The 24,820-nt window shown below is 36.2% G+C and overlaps 1 protein-coding gene across 19 annotated transcripts in view; it reads right to left on the bottom strand.

Annotated features, from left to right (window-relative positions):
- Nucleotides 1–24,820, bottom strand: part of TDRD15 (tudor domain containing 15) — a 320,944-nt gene that overhangs the window by 229,873 nt on the left and 66,251 nt on the right. For 11 of the 19 annotated variants that reach the window (XM_077152209.1, XM_077152193.1, XM_077152192.1 and 8 more), the window contains 2 exons: nt 8,422–8,531; nt 5,279–5,353 (listed from right to left, as the gene is read on the bottom strand). The exons of 2 other annotated variants lie outside the window; for them this stretch is intronic. The gene's annotated coding sequence lies outside the window, so the exon portion shown is untranslated. The remainder of the gene's footprint in view (nt 1–5,278; nt 5,354–8,421; nt 8,532–24,820) is intronic. 6 more of the 19 variants (XM_077152201.1, XM_077152202.1, XM_077152205.1 and 3 more) reach the window with 2 other exon arrangements.

The following is a 24,820-nucleotide window of genomic DNA, read 5'->3' as shown; positions in this document are numbered from 1 at the left end:
TTTGTCTTTTTTTTTTCTTTTTCCTTTTCTTTTCTTTTTTTTTACTATTATTATTATTTTTATTTTTTTCTCTATATTAACATTCTATATCTTTTTCTGTTGTTTTGCTAGTTCTTTTCCTAAATCGATGCAAATGTACTAAGAAATGATGATCATGCATCTATGTGATGATGTTAAGAATTACTGATTGCATATGTAGAATGGAATGATTTCTAAATGTTGTGTTAATTTCTTTTTTCTTTAATTAATAAAAAAATAAAATAAAATAAATAAATAAATTTAAAATGTTCAATATGGTTTGCTTTTTATAGCTATGTGTTTTTTTTTCCCAAGGAAACCTGAGGCATGACCTCAGTATGCTAGTTTCCCCACAACTTTAAAAGTATCCTTCTACACAAGCTGATCACTAAATTTGACAAAGGACAGATTTTAGGTAAATTATTTTATCAAGGCATTTCCTTCGGCAAAGAACACAAACTTTCTGCAGATTTGTCTTTAACCTTTTGAGAATAGTAACACTGAGCAACTAGAAAAGGTTCGAATCAAAAGGCAAAACTGGTAAGACATGGAAAGTTGTTCATCTAAAAATTAGTATTGAAAGCATCAACATGATAAAAAGGAAATAACAATGGTAAATGCAATTCAAATCAGGGCCAATTTTTAGGGCCAAACTTTTTTCATAATCTATACTAAAATTAGCACAGCCACTGGCACATACTAACTATCCAACAGCATGATCTGTGTAAAACACTGCAGTACATGAAAACACCTCTCTGTAAATGGGGACATGCACAAGTATTTACATAACACTAGACACAGCATCCTCCAAACCATAATGTTACTGATTCTATTTCATCAGGGATATGAAATCGTCCCACTCACAAACATAGGCAAGGTAGTAGCTCAAAGAATATTCTAACATTTCAACTACTATAGCAGGTTAAAAAACAGTTTCTGAGCAATGCCTGTCTTTGGGAATTTTATAGGCAAGTAGAAGATGGAAGAGGTTTACCAATGATTGATGTATGCGTCAACTTGACTCTTCCAACAAAATACTTCTATTTCTGTTGTAAATCTTCATTACCACATTTAATTGAGCAGACCATAGTCTCATCAAAATGTAAATTCATTTACTTTAATATGAAGCTTAGAAATATCTGATTAATAGACCCAATAGGCTTCACATCTATTACATCTTTTACTTTTATATAATTTATGTCAGGGAAAATATCTTAAAATTAAATCCCACAAAATTAATTTGCTTTTAAAAGTAAACTCCCTTTTCTGAATGATTCCCAGCACCTCTACCAAGCACACCTCAGCGAGTTCGGGCCCCACTGTCTCCATTCACCAGCTTTGTGATCATTTATGGAGATCATCTCCAACGGACACAAGATCTTGGGGATTACTATTGGGCTGTGCCTGGCTGGGCCGGGGAGATGGTCTGTAGGACAGAGGGCAACACTGTGTCTCACTCATGATTGGGGATGGCTGAAAGTCCAGAAGGAAAAACAGCACATGCTGCAATAACCACCAGTGTTAATATAGTTACGAAGCATCATTTAAAATAAACTAGCTAAAAACAGAATCTTACAAAAAGGACATCAAAAACTATACAACATCAATCAAAGGCAAGTATGAATAACAGAATCTAAAAAGAATTAAACCTCGTATGTTGATGCTGTAGAAGAAATCAAGCGCATTCTTACTAATTTCAAAAACTTTCAGAAAGGTTTATGGTCTGCTTTTACCGCACATTAAGTTGGCTTTATAGTTGGCTCTTTATCTCCATATGAAACATGAAGATTTGTAGTGGCAAAGCTGATAATATTTTGAAACCGTTTATGAAGTAAATCTAAAAACCAGCTCTTGCCCATGCAACCTAAAATACTCTGGAAAAAAATGAAAAGACTGTTCAAATCGTAACCCTACATAACCCTTCCTCAGTAATGCTCAATCTTAAACACGAAGTTTCCATATTCCCCAATACGATCAGAAGGGACTCCATCACAGATACGTCCCTGAATAAAAGTCTGCAGATCAGTTACTGTGAAAGCAGCCAGCCCTCTCCCTCCCATCCCAGGGAAAACACAGGCTGCAGGGAGAGCAACTCTTCACATACTTTCGTAGCTGCCAAATATTATGACATAAGATGTGATAGATGACTTTGCTTTGAAAGGTAACTTTAATTATATGTATATGTTATTTTTCATCATTTATATTCCTAAAATAAACACTAAATAAGAAAAATACACTAAGCTCTATCATGACCATTCCAGGGAGAAAAAAAAAAGAATTAGGGTGTGCTCTGCAGATCCAAGGCACCAATTTCTACAGATTCTGGGCAAACATGGTACACACTGACTAAATCTGGCCTTTGGGAGCCAGGATGAAAGAAAACACAATTAGTGCTGAAATAAGCAGGTGTTTTCCTTTGTTTGCTTGTTTTCATTATTTGAGTGAGAAGGGCCAGATAACTTCATATAAGAAAAGTACACAAAAGAATTATAAACTCTTCATCTAATTGCTTTGTCTCAATGACAAAGTAGCAGCTATTCTTTCTGAAAATAAATTCACCTTCATGCCCATGGAGTACATGAATGAAAAAAAAATGTCTTTATTGGTCTGAGATAAAATTAAAATACATTTGTGATATTAAATCCTATTCTACCCAATTCTTTAAATATTAAATGAACAGTAATACAGAACTTACTCTTAGCCTACCTTTTATTACAGATATGTAATTTTCTCATCTCTCCTATCAGAAAAACTCCTTGAGATCAGGAATGACATTATTCATTTGCAACCCAAACACAGATCTTGCATAAATATTTATGAAAAAATTTGCATCCATCAAGTACTCCAAAATATCTGTAGAATGAATCAATTCTGAGTCCTTGAGAGAAATACTATGAGAACAATAACTTTTTTAGTATCGTGGTATTTGAGACAAATGTACTCTAGTGACACAAAGTTCACTTGTTGGTAGTAATTTAGTGCAAGGAAATAAGGTGGACACTTCAAGTAAAATTCTCATGTTTCCAAAACAAAGAGATGACAGAATGAGTAATTTATCCCTCTCTCTCCAATCTCATCCCATAGCTGCACTCATATTATACTGCTATCATAGAGTTATATAGTTTTAAAACACTATGAATCCTAATGAACTCATATTATTATAAAATAAACACAAACGTACGTGTCAAACAAAATCTGGACTGAATACAGCCTAAAGGTCATCAGCACATCATGTCAGATGTAATGTTTCTGAGAAAGTTTTAGGTGAAAATAGTTATGTGAAAGCAACTATCCTACCCCTGAGGTCTGAAGACGTGGTCAATGCTGGACTACGGATGTGCTTAGGTCACCAGCAAAGCAAGGGTATCAAAAAATATTTTTAAATGAATTTGACGTTTTATCCATATATTTTACATGAAAAAGGGAGCACTGAAGTGGTCACCATTAGAAGAATAAAAATCATACACTCCTACTTTCCCACTGTTCAGTATTTCTGATAATAACATAAAGTCCTCCGTGCCTCATCACTCCACCATCATGTGGCCCTGGGGACACTCACATGAAGGGAATCCCGAGGGCAAACAAACTTGTAGGAACAAAATTAAGGGCAATAAATTCAATCTCCTTGCCATCTTCATATCCAAAAAACTTTTTGCATTGTTGTTTAAAGTTCTGGGGTTTTATCTTACCAGGAATGGTGTCATCACCTAAAAGTGGTTTATTAAGCAAAAACCATGAAAAAACATTTGCATTATTTTGCATATTTTTAATAGACATTATAAACTATTTCCCCACCTCAGAAAAAAATATTTTTTTTTCCTATAGGACTTTACATCTCTCTATACAGTGAAAATGATCATTTTATAAGTCATATTCTAGCTTAGAATATACTCATGTCCCTACAAGTTCACAAAAATCTTTAAACCTAAATAAATCCTAAAATTAAAAATTTCATGTACCAAAATTTCCTTCAAACAAGGTAAGTATTTCTCCTCATGTCTCTCTCTCAGTTGGCTACTAGTCTACACCTCTGAGTCTAAAAACCTGTCATGGTATCTACTGAACTACAAGGCTCTAAATCAGGATACTCCTAACATTTGTATTTTGAGCACTTTAATTTCAGAACGTGTTGTTTCAACCTTATATTGTTTTGAATATAGGGAAAGTATTCTCAGCCCCTCTGCCTATTAGGAAGAGCTGGATTTCCCTCTAAGAGTCAAAATACTCCAGTCCTAGAGCACATCTCTTTTCTAAAGTAACTGAGTAAAAAGAGGGGGAGAAAGACACCTAAATACTCATATTTGAATCAGAACCACAGTTATCCTAGAAACACTGATTTTCTAATTCAAAGATGACTACCGTAAAGTTCCGTGTTGGGTGACGTTCAGAATTCCTCAGCTAGGAGCTTCAGGAGGTTGGCGGTGTGACTGAAGGCGATGCAGATCTGCCTTTTGTTGCATTTAATCTCTCATGTCTTCCCCCAATGGGTAACTGCAGATTTGTGGTCAGAGGTGCAGAGCTCTTAATCTTCCTCGGTATGATAACTACAGCCCCTGTCATATGAGGACAATCCTGAAAGCACTCTGGCAGAAAGCTGCAGCAGAGGCCATTCATTCATCACTGCTGATAGCGCCTGTGACATGGGGCATTGTTCTGATTTACTTCAACAAATCTTCAGAGCTTTAAGTGATTTCAACAGAGGCTTTAATCTTGTGCTGCAATTAGTGCTCTCCCCAGGCTTGACATATTATCTACCACTACATCGCTGGCCTTAACAAATCTCACTGCCCTTTTGCTAATTTGATAAAAGGCCTCCTTATTTCCAGAGCTGGCAATTTCTACCCCTAAAAATACATTCTGTTAACATTAAAACACATATAAAATGCCTGCTTATAGCTCACTACATGTGTGATCTAAATCCTTCTTTCTCAGAATCCTTCACGCTCAGCAGTTCTTAACTCTTCTCAGTGCTGAGAACTCTCTACAAGTAAGGGTGGAGGGCCCAGAAACAGATTTTCCTTACTTGATGTTGTGTATTTTAGTTTCCACATGCGCTTCAAGCAATACATTTATTTCTTGAAAAACTATCTATTCATCAGCACAAAAGATTCCTTTGTAGACGTCTTCAGGTCAGTCCCCATCTTTCTCATGCCATTGCCCTTCCCCAAAACAGTGATACCTATATTTTCTTATAAAGCTAATGGATTCAAATTCAGAATAAAGACGAGAACAATAGACACATTTCAAACAAGTTGCCTACCACTTCCTTTTTCACTGATGCCATCAGAGAAACAGATAGACATGGCACACAGATGAGTTCTTCTCTTAGCAGCAACTGTAAAGATATGAAAAGAAATATAGATGGCTAAAAACTTGCTAAGATATGGTCTAAACTCATCAGTGGATTGCTCTAAGTACAGATAAACAAGCCAGCACCAAATTCCCTATCTTTCTTTCTACTTCATGCCTTTATCATGTCCTCCCTTCTACCCTGAATGCTCCTTCTTCCTTAGTCTGTGAAAATTTGACTCAGACCTCAGAGACATTTTAAATGTTCCTCATCAGTGAAGCCATACCCTAAATAAATTAGTCTCTCTCCAGTGTTCCCAAAGCATTTTCTTACATCTTACATTATATCTTATAATCCAAATGCACATTTACACATCTCCCACCAATTTGAGAGTATATATATAATACAAGAATAAAAATTTAAAAAAAAACATAGAACTGTACAACACAGACACTGAACCCTAACACAATTTATGGATTACAGTTAATAGTATAATAATAACAATAATATTGTTTTGTCAATTTTAACAAAAGTACCCCACTAATACAAAGGGTTAATAATATGGAAAACTGGGATGGGGGGGACAGGTATATGGGAATTCTGTACCTTCTGCATGATTTCTTATAAACTTACTACGTCTCTAATTTTAAAAAAAGGAGTTAGCAACCACAATAACAAATTAGCAGATAATATTTTAAAACAAATATAAATTGAGCATTGCCTATTTACCAGGCAATATTCTAAGCACCTGAGATACATCAGTGAACAAAACAGTCAACAAATCTCTGCCTTATGGAGCTGACATTCTAGCACAAATGTCATGAGCAGTGGAAAATAAATAATAAATAAGATATATTAGACGGTACTAAGAACTAAAATAAATTTGAAAGTAGAATAGTTTAAAGGGGATCAGGACGTGTGGTGGGGTTGCAGTTTTAAAATAGGGTAGTCAAGGCAGGCCTCATTGAGTAGTTGACATTTGAACAAAGACAGAGTAAGGAATTGGCTAGGAAATAAAACATATGCAAAAGCATTAGGAATGCCCAATAAACATATAAAAAACGTTCAACCACAACAAAGCATCATTTATTATCTAGTGAACTTGGCAACAACCCTTTTACAAGAATATCAATATCATTGGCCAGGATATGGATAAAGGGTTAATGGAAGTATAAATGCAACCACAAATCAGTGGAGAAGTTAAAGGTGAAAACCCGTGGAGAAAATAAAGGTCCTACATTATATTAATCAAAACTGAACTTCAGATGGATCAAAGCTCTACATATGATGGGCAAAAAAATAAAACCATAAAACATAAAAATTATGATAAAAGAAAATGTTGATAAACATCTATGTGAACTAATGACAAGGAAAATCTTCTTAAACAAGATTCAAAAAGCACAAACCATATAGCAAAAAATAAAAAATAAAAGAAAGGGTTGAATCTCACTAAATAAATTATGGTCTCTGTCCAACAAAGAATACTATAGATAATCTTAACTAACTGGGAAAAGATATTTACAACCTAAATCCTTCTAAAACCAACAATGGATTAATAATCTAGGATATATAGGGAATATTTATTTAAAAAAATTAGGAAAACCCATAGAAAAACAGACAAAGAATAAGCATAAACGGCTAAGGAAGAGATGCTCAAACTCACCAGTAACCAGAGAAGTGCAAATTCCAACAATGAGGTACCACTTTGCACAATTAGACTAACAAAGTTTCAAAGGTGGCAAATAACAAGTGTTGGGGAGATATTAGAAGTAGAATTCTCAAGCACTGCTTATACGTGTTACTAAAAAGCATTCTAGTAGTATTTAGATAAATTAACTGTGTGCATCATGACAGAACAATATATATCACAGATAATTTCTTGCTCAGAGTGCCATAAAGGGACAAAAAACATAGTTATTCCCTGCAATGTATTTTACAGGAAAGTAGAGGCAAGTACCTACTAACAAGGAAATGAAGAAGTAAAATGTGTTGAATAAATACAATAAAATACTAGTCAGCAGTTAGAACTAAATGCTCTAACAATTAGCTATAACAAACTAAATGCATAACATAGCAAAAGAGATATATCCCAAAGGCTTTATGACTAGTCAAAAAAGTAAGGGATAAACATGTACAGCACAGTATTAGGTATATAAATTAAAAGCATATACACTCATTCAATTGACATATTTCAATGTCAATTGAAATATATAAAGAATATACATAAACTTAAGGATATATATATCAAACATTAGGATATCTATCCTAATAGGTATAGCCTATTGGGAGAAGGGAATGGAGGTAGCGATAAGAAACAAAACAAGAAAAATATATATATATGAAATAAAATGAAGTAAAGTATGGATTAATGATAATAATAATATGCCAAGAACTGAGAAGTATTATAAATTCAATTCATTCTACCTGCCGGCCACAAAAGAGGAAAAATAAAAATTATTCCCATATAGTTTCTGAAGTTTAATGTGATCCCAATCAGTATTTCAATTTTTTGAAACTGAATTAAATTTTAAATTTAATCTAGAAGCCTAAATAGGAAAGAATAAGCAAAAAAATTCTTCCTTCAAAAGTGAGATAAGATTTATACTGCCAGCCATAAAAAAAATGCCTAAGGCTATAATAACTAATAGGTGATAGTATGAATGGCAGAAGAGAAATACAGTTAGAGAAACAAAGTTCAGAACTGGACCAAAAGCTGTACTGGAATTCAGAGGATGGATGAGTTAACCTTCTTTCTAAGATCACCTCTCCTAAACTATTCTCTAAGTACCATATTCTCCAATGTCATCCCTAACTTGGAAAGATGTCCATAGTACATGAAGTCATTTAAAAATGTATTTTGTAATCACTTTTAATAATAATATGTAACCTAGAAGAAACCTTAGATTTCACCCAATACAGTGATTTTCAAACAGCTGTCATCAAAACAGTTCCATTCGGCTTGCTCAGATACTTGTTCCTTCACAAGTTCATAGAGTTGGAAAAAGTGACAGCCAGAAGCTGAGACTATCAGTTTTAGCTGTTGAATATTTGCCTGCATGGAACCCTTTGTACCCACCCCACCCACCTTCTTAGTACTACTTAGTACTACTTACATGTGGTTTTCATCGATTACCACTTGATAGGGCCACCCTGAAAATGTCTCTAACTCATCTTTGCAGCATCAGAAAAAGCTTCCAGGAATAAGAAATTTCCAAAGTGAGACCTGAAGGAGAATTGAATAGTACTTAGCCAAATGAATAAGGTGGGGTGAGGAAAGGCAAATAGGTCCAAAGGATGTAAGAGAAATCTAACAAGTAGAATCAAGAACACTCACTGACAGACAATCTAAAGGATAAGTGGAGGGAGGAACAAAGCTTGATGCTCAGTTTTCTGAACTGGGCACCTCACAGAATGGCAATATTATTAACTAAGCTAGAATTACAATTACAATCAGACTAAAACTTACAGATTGAAAGACACTATGGAAAATACTGTTGTAGTTAGGAATTACAATATTTTTAAGCTAGCGAGATCACAGCTAGATTTTTAGATCAGGTCCTACAAAAACAGAATGTGGAACAATAAGATATACTACCAAGGCCTGGATACAGAGAGGGAAGAGCAGAATTACAAAAACAGAGTATTGGGGAAAACAGTCAGCCAATCTGCAGAAGGAGTAAGGGAAGAATAGAGAATGGAAAAAGAGGGAAAAGAAAAAGAAACCAAAGAGTAGCACAGGAGGAACACCTAGAAATTGCCATATTAAACAACCCAACTAGGAACAAGAAATAAGAGTGTAAAAACTACACAACCTAAATACATGAGAAAGAAATAATTTAACCAATTTAAGTTTTATTCGAATATTTCGCTACATTTACTACATTAAAATACCAAAAAATGTTTCTGTATCAATCAGAATGAACTAAAAAAACCCAACTCCTTAATAACAATACCTTTTAATTTTGGGTAAGCCAATAGCTAGACTATAATCAACTTACCTCTATTTTTATGCAGTTAGTTACATACTAATAAAATACATTATATTTTAAGATATTTAGATATGACTGAAACTAACTTCAATATGTCAGGATGCTTTTCCTTTCATTCAAAATTAAACACAGTAATATAAAATCCATTTAGTATTTATTACATATAAACCAGAAGTAAAACCAGTGAGAAAGGAAACTAAAATATCTAATGTCCTTTTGGATATCACTGATGGCCATCACTGCCTAGTATCTTCTGAATAGTTTTTCTATATTTGGAACATTCCCATTTCGAGAGTCCCACTATCCCAGCATAGGAGCCAGAATTCAAAATCCAGTCTTCTTAGTACTCAGTCAGCTGACCGAAGCTCAGATGGTACTGAACAAAACTTGGAATCAGAAACCAGCAACAAGAGAAGATGGGCTGTATGTGAAAGTTATTCCCCTTCTCGCTCCAGCTGTGGGTGGTACTGAGGTGCCTTGGCGTCGACTGCAATAGCAGAAGGGGAACGGCTTCCCTTTGTTTGAAAAATCAAGTTCCCAGTGTAAATGCCTCAGTGAGGCAGCACTGGTGGCATCAGTTTCCTCAAAGGTAACATAGGCGCACCAGTAACAAATGGTGATTTCCTCATCAGGGCAGGTCTGGAACATGGTTTAGATACTGTTTCTGGCTCTCCAGCAATCCAAATATGTCCATGAACTACTAACATCATTTTTTAGAACTCCATTTTTGCTTGATCAATCAGAATCCTTTTCTGGATGATGTTGATGGATCTGCCTTAAGTTGGAATCTGGCACCTAAAGGCACATAGTGTTTATTAAATTGTTTATGACATTGTTCCTTGTAGTTACTGAGTTTGAAGTGGGCATTGGAGGAAAGACTTTCAGAGATCTAGTGAGCAGTGCCATATCAAACAACATGAAGAGCATGAGAAATCCAAGGACTGTAAGTACCTACCTATTATTAACTGAACTGCACAGCTTAAAGACAAGTGCAAAGATCTACATTCTTATCTCCAGGTAAGCAACAAAGATCACAGAACGTCTATAACCATGAAAAAGAAAATATTATGCCTGGCCACAACAGGGCCAAACCAACCAAAAAAAAAAAAGGTTAAAATTTTATCTTGCATATTTATTATCCTAATACAATCAAATACACAGACTCATCAGGTCTCATGTAAAAGTAGGTCAATGGTTGGGAAAGATTACATCCCCGAGCATTGGAATGGTGATACATAAGAGGATTCAAGTGACCCCGATTATCCCAAATACCTAAATCCACTGAGAATCTCTTGCCAAAACTACCTATTCTCCATTGCCTTATGGGTCTGCTTTTAATTTGAAGAACAGGATGCATTAAGGACCTATCCAAAAGTAGTTATTTTAACAGAGGAAAGACAATTATCCTTAAACCCCTTCTGACTGTTAACTGACCTGTAACCAGAATTGAATTGTAACATTCCCACAGGGAACCAACTGCAAAATTCAATCCAACAGAAAAAAACTTCATCATGAAAAGAATTGCAAGACTTTGCTTATTTTAACATCAAAAACTAGAAAATATATCTGAGAATGGATTCTGAGGGTGCTAAGCCAAAAAAAGAGTAACAATTTTAAATTGGGAAGTAGTTATGTTATAACAGTTTACCTACCAAAGATTCTGAATTGGGAAGTAGTTATATCTGTTTACCTACCAAAGATTCTGAATTGGAGCAGCTGAAAGTATTTCTAATTTTTTGCTTAGTTGGTGGACTGATACTTGTTCTCAACATGATCACGTTAAATTAAGTTGAAATGACAGAAAATCCTTGCTATAACATATAGAAAAGAAACCAAAGACTTTGGGGAATCTAGGGATGTTGGAGTCATTTATATGACCTATTCACCCACCTTCCTGTCTCCCCCAAGGGAACCTAGAAGACACTCATTTCATCAGGAATTTGAAAATGCATTGGTTGAAGGGACTACAAGCACCTTGGAAAAGTGGGGTAGTGATTGTTCTCTTGACAGCAGAGATGTTGATGGTGCTGTGACTACAAGTGATATAGGTACCCTGACACCAACTGGCTCATAAACCCAGAAGCTGCACTTAAGCACCAGAAGAAAAGATGGCAAATGTCCATCAATGGACAAGTGGCTAAACAAACTGTGGTATATAAATATAATGGAGAACTACACAGCAATAAAACAGAATAAAGTCATGAAGCAGGTAACAACATGGATGAACCTTGAGGACATTATGCTTAGTGAAATTAGCCAGAAACAAGGACAAATACTATATGATTTCACAAATATAAACTAACATTAATGAGTAAACTTTGAGAATTAAAATTGAGAACATAGGGTTATTAGGAGATAGAAAAATGGTAGATATCGGGCATTTGATGCTGAAGGAGTACAGTCCCAAACGTACAATGGGACTGACTGTAAAGACTCAGAAAGGGACAGCACAATACTATCAGATGGTAGCACAATACTATAAGTACATGGAACGAAGCTGAGTGTGAAAATGGTTGAGGGAGGAGAGCTGAGGCCAAGTATGACACCAGAAGGAAAGATAAGAGGATAAAGACTGTGACGGTATAACTTAGCAACGCCTAGAGTAGACAGTGATGGTGATTAAATGTACAAATCTAAGAATGTTTTTGCATAAAGGAGGATAAATGCAAGTCAACATTGCAAGGTACTGAAAATGGGATTCTATACTCGAAAAAAATGCAATCAATGCTTACAAGGATCTGCAATAAACAGTAACATTGTAATATGCTTCCATTGACTCTAACAAAGGCAATATGCCAAAGCTAAATATCAATAAGTGGGGAATACAGGGGAGGGGTATGGGATTCTTCGTCAAAGAAACGGAAATTTCTTCACATGGATTGTAGTGGTGAAGTCATGGCTATGTGATTATACAGGGAACCTTTTTTTTTTACTTAGGGTGGATTGTATGATGTGTGAATAAAACTGTTTAAAAACGAACAAAGAGTGCTGGAAAAAATGTGGAGAAAGAGCTGCTTCTATTCACTGTTGGTAAAGAGTAAAGTGGTGCAGCCCCTTGGAGGCAGTGTGTTAGCTCCACAGGAGACTAAGGGTGGGGTGGTCATATCATCCTGCAACCCCACAGTTAGGTGCATACTTGGAAGAACTAAAAGCAGGGATATGAATGAAACATTTGTACACTAGTGTTTATGTTGGCAGTGTTCATGTTTTGCAATGTAAGCAAGTGGCCTAGGGGTACATCAACCGAAGACTGGAAAAACAAACTGGTTTACACATAAAATGGACTACTGGGCGCTATAAGAAGGAGTGAAGTTGTGAGGCATGCAACTAGGTGAATAAACCTTGAGGACAAAAGTTGAGTGAAATAAGCAGAAATAAAAAGATATAACACCTCACCAATATGGACTAACTATAATGTGCAAACTCAGAATTGAACTCGAGAGCATAGGTTATCAAGTGAAGGCCTATTGTAAAAGTTCCTAGATTGTAAGCTCTAACAGCATTCACATCTATTCCGGAGTTGTAACTGTTATTTCTAATTCTGAGATGCCAAGCTCTTTGTGTATAACCTGGTCAATCCCTGGAACTTTGGGTATTTATGTGCACCTGAGATACAGAACTAGAGTTTTGTAGCTATGAAAGTCAGCAGACCCCATCAGAAACTGTTAAAAACACTTAAAAAGTGATCAACTTCATTAAGAGATATAATGAAGTTGATCTGGGTAAGACTAAGTTAAATCAGACTAAAGGGTAAAGGATGATATTGCCTATATTTTAGAACTTCAACTTCTATGTGAGACTGAAGGACTTTCAATCTTGGAGCTTGCCCTTATAAAACTTATTCCTGCAAGAAGAAGCTAAACCTACTTATGATAATGCATAAGAGTTACCCCCAAAGAAGCGCTTTTGAGTTGTTCAAATATGGCCTCTTTCTCTAAGCCAGCTCCACAGGTGAACTCACCGCACACCCCTTCCCCTACGTAGGACATGACTCTCAGGGATGTAAATGTTCCTGGCACTGTGGGACATGATTCCCAGGGATAAGCCTAGACTTGGCATCATGAAAATGAGAGCACCTTCTTGACCAAAAGGGGGAAAACAAATGAAACAAAATAAAATTTCAGTGACTGAGAGATCTCAAGTAGAATTAAGAGGTCATTTTGGACATTATTCTTACACAGTATATAGAGAATCCTTTTCAGTTTTTGGTTATTGGAGCAGCTACAGGGAAATACCTGAAACTGTTGAACTGTAATCCAATAGACTTGCTTCTAGAAAATGACAGAGTAACTATGGAATTTTTAAACATGTGAGTGTGATAACCTTGTGACTGACACTCCATTTATCTAGTGAGTGGACAGATAAGAGTAAGAAAAAGAGGACAAAAAAAACAAACCCAACAATGGCGGTTATGGGATGCTTTGGGTGTATTTTTTACTTTTATTTTTATTCTTATTTTTTTGGTTTTTGGAGTAATGAAAATGCTCAAAAATATATTTTAATAATGAATGCACACCTTTATGATGATATTGTGAACCACTGATTGTACCCTTTAGATGATTATATCTCAATTAAAAATCATTGAAGAAAAAAAAAGAGGGCATAGTGTTGGAGTGATAGGATATTCTGAGTAGCAGTTATCTTCAAATTGGATAACTGATAGGAGTGAGATGAATGAGAATTCTTCAGAGGTTCTGCACAATTTTTTTGTTTGTTTGTCTGTTCGTTTGTTTTGCATGGACAGTCACCAGGAATTGCATGGACAGTCACCAGGAATTGAACCCGGGTCTCGGCATGGTAGATAAGAACTCTGCCTGTGGAGCCACCATGGCCACCCCTGCATGATTTTTCTACTAAAAAACCTCTGGGTCTCATGAACATACCTAGACAGGAGCCACCAAAAATGATGCCATGGCCCTTCACACAATACTTAGATCTGAGCCACTTCACAGATAGACAGCCCCTTTTGAAGGGAAGGTTAGCTACCTGAGGTATATTTGATAAATCCTGTTCCTTTTATTCTCCCCAAGAGATTCTGAGGCCACTGGGGGTAGGGAAATACCAAGATCTTTGGAATATTATTGCATACTGACCCTGAGGTAATGTTAGACCCTGGAGATGCAGAAAGTTACTATGGCCAATGAATCAATGACAAATGGAGTTTTCAAACATAAATCAGTCTCATATCCAGTTAAGTGTGACAGTGGAGTCTGGTCATTTCCCCAGGTCATTAGTACATAGTTGGAGAGATATATTAGGAAATGGAAGATCCCTATATTAACTCTTACAGAGTATCAGCTTTAATGGTAGAAAGGGCCAAGGAGAAGCCTCTGGAGACTCACCTTCCTACTAAATAGTACATCAAAACACAGATCTCTCTGGAGAATTATAGCAATTAATGCCACTACCAAATTCTTGAAAGTTAGTAAGGTAAGTATTCCTAATATATTCTCATTTAACTCCAAGATAGGTCATAGACAATGTTAGGTGATTAATCAATTAATTTTGCTGATTGAAGCTCCGGGTCCAGATACAGCCTTGACACAAAAGTAATCGACCTAACTTCTAGCACCTGGTACGCAGGTATTCCTTTGGCAAATTCTTTCTCTACCATCCAGTAAACAAAGAATAATCAAATCAGCCTGTTTTCACCCAGTAATGGCAGCAGTCACTATAGTAGGTCAGCTCCCAGGCTCTATAAAACAATTTAGCTTAAATAGAACTTGATCATCTCCCCATGATGCTGGTCCATTCCAATAGAACCATACTGATGGAATCTAGAGAACAGAAAGTACCAGGTAAGCTAGATAAATTTCATGAAATTTGAGATAAATCCCATGAAAATGCAGGGGCATAGAATACCAGTGAAGATTCTGGGGCTCCAGTGATCTGAGATACGTTGGGATATTCCCTACAAAGGAAAAGGCAAATTGCCATGCCTGTGTCTTCAAGTGCCAACAAAGAAATTTCATGGCTGGAGAGCTTCTTTAGAGTTGGAACTGCCACCTCGTGCTAATCCATGCCTGTGACTGCATGGAGATTCCCCAGTGTCTCACTGCCTGAAGGAGAACAGATCATTGCAGTATTACTGCTCAGTGCACATGGCCTTACAGAGAACAGTGAGGACGTAAAGCCCACCAGTTGGAATAAGATGCCCACATGATTTTCCACTTTGCACAGAAGGAAGGATGGTCTGAAGGAATGATAGTCTGTCACTGTATGGACAATGGTTAATGGTATGGCTGGTCCATCAGAATCTTTGAAGTACTAGAGGACTGGGCATGAGTTCTGAGAAGGAGTTATGTGAAAAGACCTCTTAGAATGAGCCAAAAATGTGAAAGTATTTGAGTCCCATGTGATCATCACCAGGATGCTCCTTCTGCACGTGATGTTTCTAATAACCATGTAGAAAAGATGTTGCGACCTGTGACTGTCACTCAACATTCTTTCCCAGAAAATCCAGTGCTTGCTTAATAAACTTATGGACAAACAACCATTATGGCAAGAACAGAAGTTTGCAATATTTCAACAATACGTACTTCATCTCACCTACAATGATCTCGTGGCAAGAAGTAGAGACCAACACTGAAGTTTCAAGATGGCACCACATGCCAGGGGACTGTCAGCTTCCTGACTGCAGGTTAATTACACTGAGATCTCTCATCACAGAGGGCAGTGATCTGTCCTTACCAAAGAGATACTTTCTCTGGATTTCTCTCATCACAGAGGGCAGTGATCTGTCCTTACCAAAGAGACAGTTTCTCTGGATTTCTCTCATCACAGAGGGCAGTAATCTGTCCTTACCAAAGAGACACTTTCTCTGGATTTGGATTTGCTTTCCCTGTTTGCCATTCTTCTGCCATCAACTCTATCATCTGTGCACTTAGAAAATATGTCATTCATTGTCATGACATCCCACATACCTTCTTTCTAACAAAAAATTCACTTGAAAGTGAAAGAAGAATAGTTGCTATTTATGCGATTCCCTGGTCATAAGTATCTCATCACCCAAATGCAATTGTTCATAAATTGATAAAATAGTTTACTAAAGACCCACTTCTCATTCTAGCCAAAAGGCAATACCTTGTGAGGTTCTGGTGTAGTCCTACTTGATGTAGAATATACTCTGAATAATCCATGTATGTTGCCATAATTCCCACAGACAGACTAAACAATTTCAGGAATCAAGGTGAAAGTAACACATCTCATTTATGCATCAAATGAATGACTGGCAAAACATCTGTTTCCCTTCCCTTCTACTTTGGGTTCTGCTCATTTACAGGTTCTCATTAAAGAAAGGAGTACTGCTACCATAAAGGGATGCAAGAATTAATCCAACTAATTGGAAATGGGGTAAGCATGCTATCTGACAATTTAAGATTCCTAATACTCCTATATCACTAGATGAACAGGTTTTTTAGAAAAGTTGCAGGGGCACTGTAATTGGTGTTAGTGATTGCTCCTGGCTTTCAGTGAAAAAAGAGGTGTTTCTTCACAACAGAGAGGAGAATGAATAGAACCCAGTGTCCCCTGGAGTCCCTTCTGATCCTGTCATATCTACAGCTAGAGAAGACCAGAACACTGTCATACTGGCAAGACTACAAAGATTCAGGTCCCTCAGATTCAAAGGTTGTATCTCCTACCATGTAAAGAAGCCAAATCAGAAGAAAGGAAAGACAGCATGAAATTGACAATGAAAAAGGAAGTAAAAAATAGCAACTATGGATTCATAACTAGTTGACAAAAAAGAGTTGTAGCATTGTGGTAGTTAGATTCAGTTGTCAACTTGGCCAGGTGAAGGTGCCTAGTTCCATTGCTGTGGACATGAGCCAACGGCATGTGTACCTCATCTGTTGCTGTTTACATCTGCAGTCGGCTAGGAAGCCCGTCTGCTGCAATGAATGATGTTTGATTTTAATTGGCTGGTGCTTAAATGAGAATGCTCAGTATAGCACAGTCCAAGCAGTTCAGCACACCTCATCTCAGCACTCGCAGCTCAGCCCAGGCTTTTGGAGATGCAGAAAGGAATCACCCCGGGGGAAGTTGTTGGAACTCAGAGGCCTGGAGAGAAGGCCAGATCGCCCTGTGCCTTCCCATGTAAGAAAGAACCTCACTTGAAAGTTAGCTGCCTTTCCTCTGAAAAACTATACATTAACTGAATAAACCCCCTTTTATTGAAAGCAACTCCATCAATGGTGTGTTGCATTCTGGCAGCTAGCAAACTAGAACAAGCATCAAAAATATTTTATTTCTTGGTCTGTCTTGGACATATTTACATATGTTATATAATTTATTTCCCCAGTCCAGTTTCACAACTATCATTCTGATAATGGTTAACTTTACATTTTAGCTCATTTGCTACAGAATATCAAGATAAGATTATGATACAAGTAGAAAAGAAATGGGTTTTAGTCAAACTATTTTAAGCTGGACTTAAGAGTTGAATGAACTAACTTAGTAGACTTCAAATTACTCCTTTGGAGGATGTTATGAGCATGTGTTCGTTTTTATTTTAAATGATAGCTGTGTTACATTAGGAAAAAGAATTTTGTGAAGTTTGAGAGTTTAATTACAGAAGATATGTGTTCACTGATATTGGGTAGCCAAAGAGCATATGGGACATGTATTTTGGGCCAATTAGAAAGGAATACTGTGAGAAAAGAAGGTCTGCATGAAGGTTGTTTATTTTGGCTGGCATTCATGGAAGCAGTAGCAATTTCTCATTGGCTATAAGGCTCCATTCCTGATGTCTATATCAGGGGTTAAATGAAATTTTAAAAAAAGGGATAGGACAGTTTCCTGGGACGAGCAATAACAGCAAGCCCTGCAGGCCTGAAGGAGCTAGAGGAGGAAGTGGATACTGGAACGCAGAGAGAACAGTCACAGGAGAGGGTCATTTAGCTGGACTTTTGGCCTTCAGTAGAGGGACAGCAGCTAACATGTGGAAAGCTGGGAGCAGGTGAGGAGATAAATACACCCCAATTTCAATCTCCTGTGTTCTAATCTCCTGCTTTTGGCCTCCTGTTGACCAAAACTAAGCAAAAGCCAGATAACAAGAACAATCAATTGATTCAATCCATAAAAGTAAGCATCTGAGAAACAGAGCAAGTTGAAACAAATTTAGAGGAACTGGTGGGAAATATCTAACATACTGAGAGATGCCTCCTCTCATTTGTCACTTTAGTTCATTTTCAGATTTTTATGCCTATGACTATTGGAGTTAAGAGGTCAGTATTTATAGCAGTATTTGATACTATCACAAAGAAATAGCATTGCCTAAGTACCAGGCAGAAAATGGTTCTGACCAGTAAGCAAGAGTACTTAAAACTAAGGAGTACTTTGGGTCTCCCACTTCTTCACTCTCTATATCTCTAAAGAATGTCTACCAGCAGTTAACCACCCCTGCATTTTTATAGTTTCGAATGTAAAAAATGCAAGAATTTCCAAAATTAAAAGTCACCTAAAGCTACCAAGGCAACAGAAAGAAAAATTTTAAGTCATCCTTGATTCTTTTTCCTTTACCTCCCCACATCCCATCTATCAGCAAGTCTTAGCTGACTCTACCTCAACACATTATGCACAAACCTTTTCCATATTCACCACTGTAAACAATCCAGGCTATCATCATTGCTCATATAATCTTTTTTTTTTGTAAGCTGTATGGCGGGGGTCACATTTCATTCTTGTTCCATGTGAGTATCCCGTTATTGCAGCACCACTTGTTCAATTTTTGTTGGTTTTTTATTTGTTTGCTTGTTTGTTTTTGGGGAGAGTACATGGGCTGTGAATCGAACCCTGGTCTCCCACATAGCAGGCAAGAATTCTACCAATGAACTACCCTCATACCCCACACTCACATAATCTTTTAAATTAGAAAAAAAGTAAAAATATTCATTGAGCTTCCACTCATTCTATAAGCTATCACCATTATCCCAATTTATAATGACCATTATCCAAAATTATCTTGCTCATTTACTTTTTACTTCTTATTGTGTGTTTCCCTCACAAAATAGCAAGCTCCATGAGAATTAAGAGTTGACTATTTTGTTTATAGATATCCTCCAGAACCAAGGACAGTGCCTGAAAAATAGCAGGTGCTCAATAAAATTTTGCAAAATGAATAAACAAATCCCTAAAGAATACTATTTTCCAATATTGGATTTACTGATAAAGATTCACTATATTTTGGTCAACTGGTATATTGTTGTCATGAGTACGTATAGGTATTTAATGGACAAGATAATGTATTGACTTTATTATAAGTGTATATTTGCATGTAATTTTTAAAAAGAAATCAGTTCTATTAAATATCATCTATAATGTGATAAAAAGGTGACCAATTATTTATTCACATTTTAAGAGTTTATAATAGCAATACACTCTTAGGTTTACCATTCCCCAAACAAGCTATTTTGGTTTGGAGCATAAAAAGGTAAGAATTTTAAAATCCAGTACAGCATGGCAGGAAATAAATGACACTTCATGTTTATACAAAAACAAAATTTAAAGGTTCAGCAAATAATTTACTCATTGCCTTTAAAGTAACAATCATGCTTGCACTGAAGACCCCAGGAAATAAGCGTGGATTCCTGAGCTCAAGGAACTCAAAATCTATCCAAGGTCAAAACCAATTAAGTTAAATACCACGTAAGATGATAAGTGATATAATATTAGTATGAACAAAGACATTAGAACACAAAAGAGAAAGTTATATCACTTGTGTTCAGAATATTAAAGGAAGGCTTTAAAATTACATCCATAGTGAGCCAAAAATATGTAGACCAATAACACAGGCCAAAAACTATTTTTATTCTCCTAGCACTGACACAAAGACAGTTTCTTTTTTTTGTTGTTGGCTACCTATGGAAATGAGGTAATTGAAACCCAGGGAGGAAAATTAGAAAAAAAAATAATTTTCCCTTATAGAGGTTTTTCTTGCAGTTATGAGAAAGTCATATGTTCTAAGGACTCCACAAAAAACATACATGCTTATGTAGTTGAACAGCCCTGTGAAAAAATGATTCCAAAATTAAAAAGGATAGTGTGATAAAGTGATTTTTTTTTTTAAAGCCAACTTCTTCATTCATTTGGGAAAGAATAAGGAGAATCTAACTTGCCTGGCCACTTAGAAGATCCCTCAGAACATTTTGGTACCGACAAATCTCTGCAAGTCTCTCACTTTGTGACCTTCTTTGTCTCTCTACTTTGCAGTGTCAGGAAAGCACACTTCAGTCACACCTATTTTATCATGAGTTATTTCCCCTCCTCAATTCTCCCTTCTTTCCAACAATACCAGTCCCTTGACTCCTAATATCCTGTCTCTCAGTATCACCCACACACATTCTGGCTTTTTTCAATGGGTGCTCTTAAAACCTTACATCACAACAGAGTAGTCAATACGCTGATGTGCGGAATGCATGTAAACCTGGCCAGAACACAGTCTATGATTCTTTCTTAGTACAATCTACTAACCACCCCAACGCTTCCTGAATACAGGTAAATATATATATAATTAGAACAACTTATTATAAGTATACAAAATAGAAAGGAAAAAAGCAAACCATTTTTGCTTAAGTGCTCTCTATTAAGAGGATGGACAGCTTAAAAAGTTAGTACTATGTCTCCATCTGGTGGCCAAAATTTCTACTTTTAAATTCTACCAAGTTAATACTTTTTAGTCCAACTTCCTGAGAGTAAATTACAAGAGATAAAAGACATGACAAATTATTCTAAAAGGAATGCATAACTCCTTTGATTAATAATACAGAAGATTAAAGTTTGATAATGTGCATATTCAAAATATATTTACAAAATAAAGTCCAGTATATTTAAAAATAGGGCCTAATCTCACTCTACTAAACAAACAAAAAGAGCCAATATGTCCTGAATTGAGCATAGAGAGAAATTGTCACAGTCAAAAATTGTACGTAACCATTCCTTATTCAATGAGTATTTGCTAGGCACATGCATGTCAGCAGCTGTACTAAGCACAGGGGCTACGGTAATGACCAACACAAAGTTGTTATCTTCAGTCTACATTTTAGGGGAGGGGTATATTTACACACACACATACACTATAACTTCAGTTTTTCATCAATGTTAAGAACTAAACATTGGGAATAGAGCATTATGGAGGTTAATATATGTTATTTTGTTTAAAAATGGTCAGGATAGGCCTCTATAAAAAGGTAATATTTAAAGACTTGAATAAACTGAGAAATGTGTGGATTCCTGGAGAAAAGCATTTTAGGTCAAGAAACAGTGTACACTAAGGGCCTAAGGTAGGAACACATTGCAAGACCAGCAGGTAGAGTACTGTGGCTGAACACTATGAATGACAAAGTGGAAGATGGCAAAGTTAGAGAGGTAGTGAGAGGCCATATCATGTACAGCCCTTAAAGAATGGACTAGCCACACATAACTACTGAAATTTAAATTAATTAAACATAAATGAAATTGCAAAGGCAGTTCTTCAGTCACACTAGCTAGAGTCCAAGTACTCAGTAGCTACATGCAATTAGTGGTTCCTGCAGCAGATGACAAATATGCCAAAATAGAACATTTCCATTTTCAAGGAAAGTTCTATGGATAATTCTGTTCTAGAATACACAGGAAACTCAGGCAAATTTCTTTTAAAAGCCCAACAGAAAAATAGGAAGAAGATACATGTAGGCTAGCAAGCAAAAAAAAAGGTACTCAACTATAGTAACAAAAGAAATAAAAATTAAAACATGATACCACTACCACACATTTATAAGGCTGACAAAAAGTTGGGCAATGGAAAGTGTTGGTGGGAATGTGAAGGTATAAAAATTCACTGATGGAACTCACTGCTGACAGGAATGGATACCACTAAGATCATTCTAAAGAGCAATGTAACGCTGCTAAAATTAAATATATATATTCTCTTATTTTTTTAGCAATTCCACCCATTTTATATGTATATATATAATATATATATATATATATAATATATATATATATAATATCACAAACACACATCCCTGGAATGTGTAAGAAAATATTAATTGAAATATTAGTTGTAGGAAAGGGAGAAGAAAGAGGGCAGTTGGGGAAAAGGAAATGGTAAGATATAAAGACAGGGAAAGAGAGGAAGACCAGTAGAGAAACAGAAATGGGGAGAAATGGAGACAAGACAGAAAGTGAAAGGAAGAAAAGAGTTGCTCAAAAAGACTCTGCAAGTGAAATCATTGCCCTCTCCCCTACATGGGATATGACATCCAGGGGTGAAAGTCTCCCAGGTGATGTGGGAGATGACCCCCCAGGGACGAGACAGGCCCTGGCACCGTGAGATCAACAATTCTATCCTGATCAAAAGAGGGAAAAGAAGTGTAACGAATCAAGTATTAGTGGCAGAAAGAGTTCAAAGAGTTGAGAAGCTACTCTGGAGGATGCTCTTACACTAGCTCTAATCAGACATTGCTACCTATCATAACCTGCCAAACCCCAATCAGGACCATCCCAACCAATCCTAAAGAACACTTAGGGCAATATATAAGTAACCACAAGGGTTCATGCACTAGCTTAACTTTCCAGAAACCCACAACCTCCAGATGGGTCCCTGGACCAGATAAGTCCCGAAACCTAGAGGGCCCAGCCTCTCTAATACATCAGATAGTTCCATCCCCCTACATATTAGTGACAGACCCTTCCAACATGAAAATGTTAGAATGGCCATAGCCCAAATACCCCTAAAGAGAGGGATAGAAAGATCAAAGGTGATTGTGGAGTTATACAGAGAAGACAGGATTTAACAAATGAATATAATTACTGAATCTCTTTTAGTCTCTAATATCTCAGAGCAGCTAAAAGTAAAAAGCTAAAATTGTGAAATTGTAACCTATGTCAAACCCTGAAATATACTGTACAACTAATTGTGGTGCTGTGCTTTGAAATATATTGCTTTTTTGTATTATATTATTTTTCACAAAAAAAGAAAGAAAAAAGTCGACTGTGGTGATAAAAATATTTATTCCTTCTAACCTTCTATATTCTAGAGCAGCTAAAAGGAAAAATCTGAGGGTCGTATGATCTGTCCTGTAATTAAATGTTGAAGAGTGCTTTGAAAACTACTGCTTTATTTCTTTGCTTTGTATATACGTTATACTATACAATAAAAATGTCTAAAAAAAAAAAAGATGCTGGTGAGTACAAAGAAAAAAAAAATGTCCCACACCATGCAAGGTGTTGGTGGTGAGATGGTATATGGGAATTCTGTATTTTATGCATGATTACTTTGCAAACCCACCACTTATCTAATAAAAAAAAAGTAAAACAAAACAAAGCAAACAAACAAGAAAAGAGTTACTCAAAAAGAAAAGTAAAGACCAAGATTTGGAAAGGAACCAAATAAAGCATATAACAGGAGATCCAACTATAGCCAAGGCAATCCCAAAGAACAAAGCTGGAGATATATCAAAATCTAGTATAAAGCTAGAGTGATTAAATGTATTAGCCAAAAAAAAAAAAAGATAAAACAAAAAGATCAATGGAACTGAATGAAGAGTCAGTAGCAGATCCACACATTAACAGCTGATTTTTCAGAAAGCTGACACTGTACTTCAACAGGGGAAGGATGGACTTTTCAATAAATTGTACTGCTCAACTGGTTGTTCACATACATATGGATGTCTTTGCCCCTACCTCACAGCATACTAAAAATTTTATTTCAGATACAAATATAGAAGGTAATACAATAAGCTTTTAGAAAAAATGTCTGGACTTGCAATCAGAGTAATCAAATATTTCTCCAACAAGACACAAAAACCAGATGGTTTGGTATTAACAGCAGATTATATTTGAAGAAAGAACTAGTGAGCAGGGAGACACACCTGATAGACGTTATCTAAAACAGAACACAGAAACAAATAAATGAAAAAATACCGAAGGCAAATTAAAAGAAATGCAGGATAGGATAAAAACATCTAATTTACATGGAAATGAAGTTCCCAAAGGGAAAAAAAAAAAGGGACAGAGGAAATACTGGAAGAGATCATGCAACAATTTTCCAGGCTTTATTAATGACCCCAACCCAGAAATTCAAGAAAATAAAAGAGTCTAGAAGATACACAAATTAAGAACAAAGGAAGAGTATCCAGAATCAGCAAGAAAAAGACAACAACCCATTTTAAAAATGGGAAAAAGAAAGGAACAGGAATTTTACAAAAGCAGCAGCATAAACCAAATGTCCCATTAAACTTCAGTGAGAGCACAGCCCCAGTGAAGGAGCAGGGGAGACTCGCCAGTGCGCACAAAGGGACTACAGTGGTGGAGATAGTCTGCTGGTCCAGTGGTTGGTTATTTAAAATGAAATTGAGCAAACAGTCGAATGTATCGGGGATTATGGCAGTCAGGTTTCTGTTAAGAGTTACAGTTATGAAAAGGGGGGACGCTAGAATTGGAGTTCAGCATAACTAAGTCTTAGAGACAGAGATGGACGGATGTGGAAACAAATATATATGTATGTGTAGACTTAGGTATGTATATATGTGTATATAAATTA

The sequence above is a fragment of the Tamandua tetradactyla genome, chromosome 3, assembly GCF_023851605.1.
Source record: "Tamandua tetradactyla isolate mTamTet1 chromosome 3, mTamTet1.pri, whole genome shotgun sequence".
Lineage (NCBI taxonomy): Eukaryota > Metazoa > Chordata > Mammalia > Pilosa > Myrmecophagidae > Tamandua > Tamandua tetradactyla.
The sequence above is the reverse complement of the archived record's forward strand: the minus strand, read 5'-3'. Positions and strand labels throughout refer to the sequence as shown.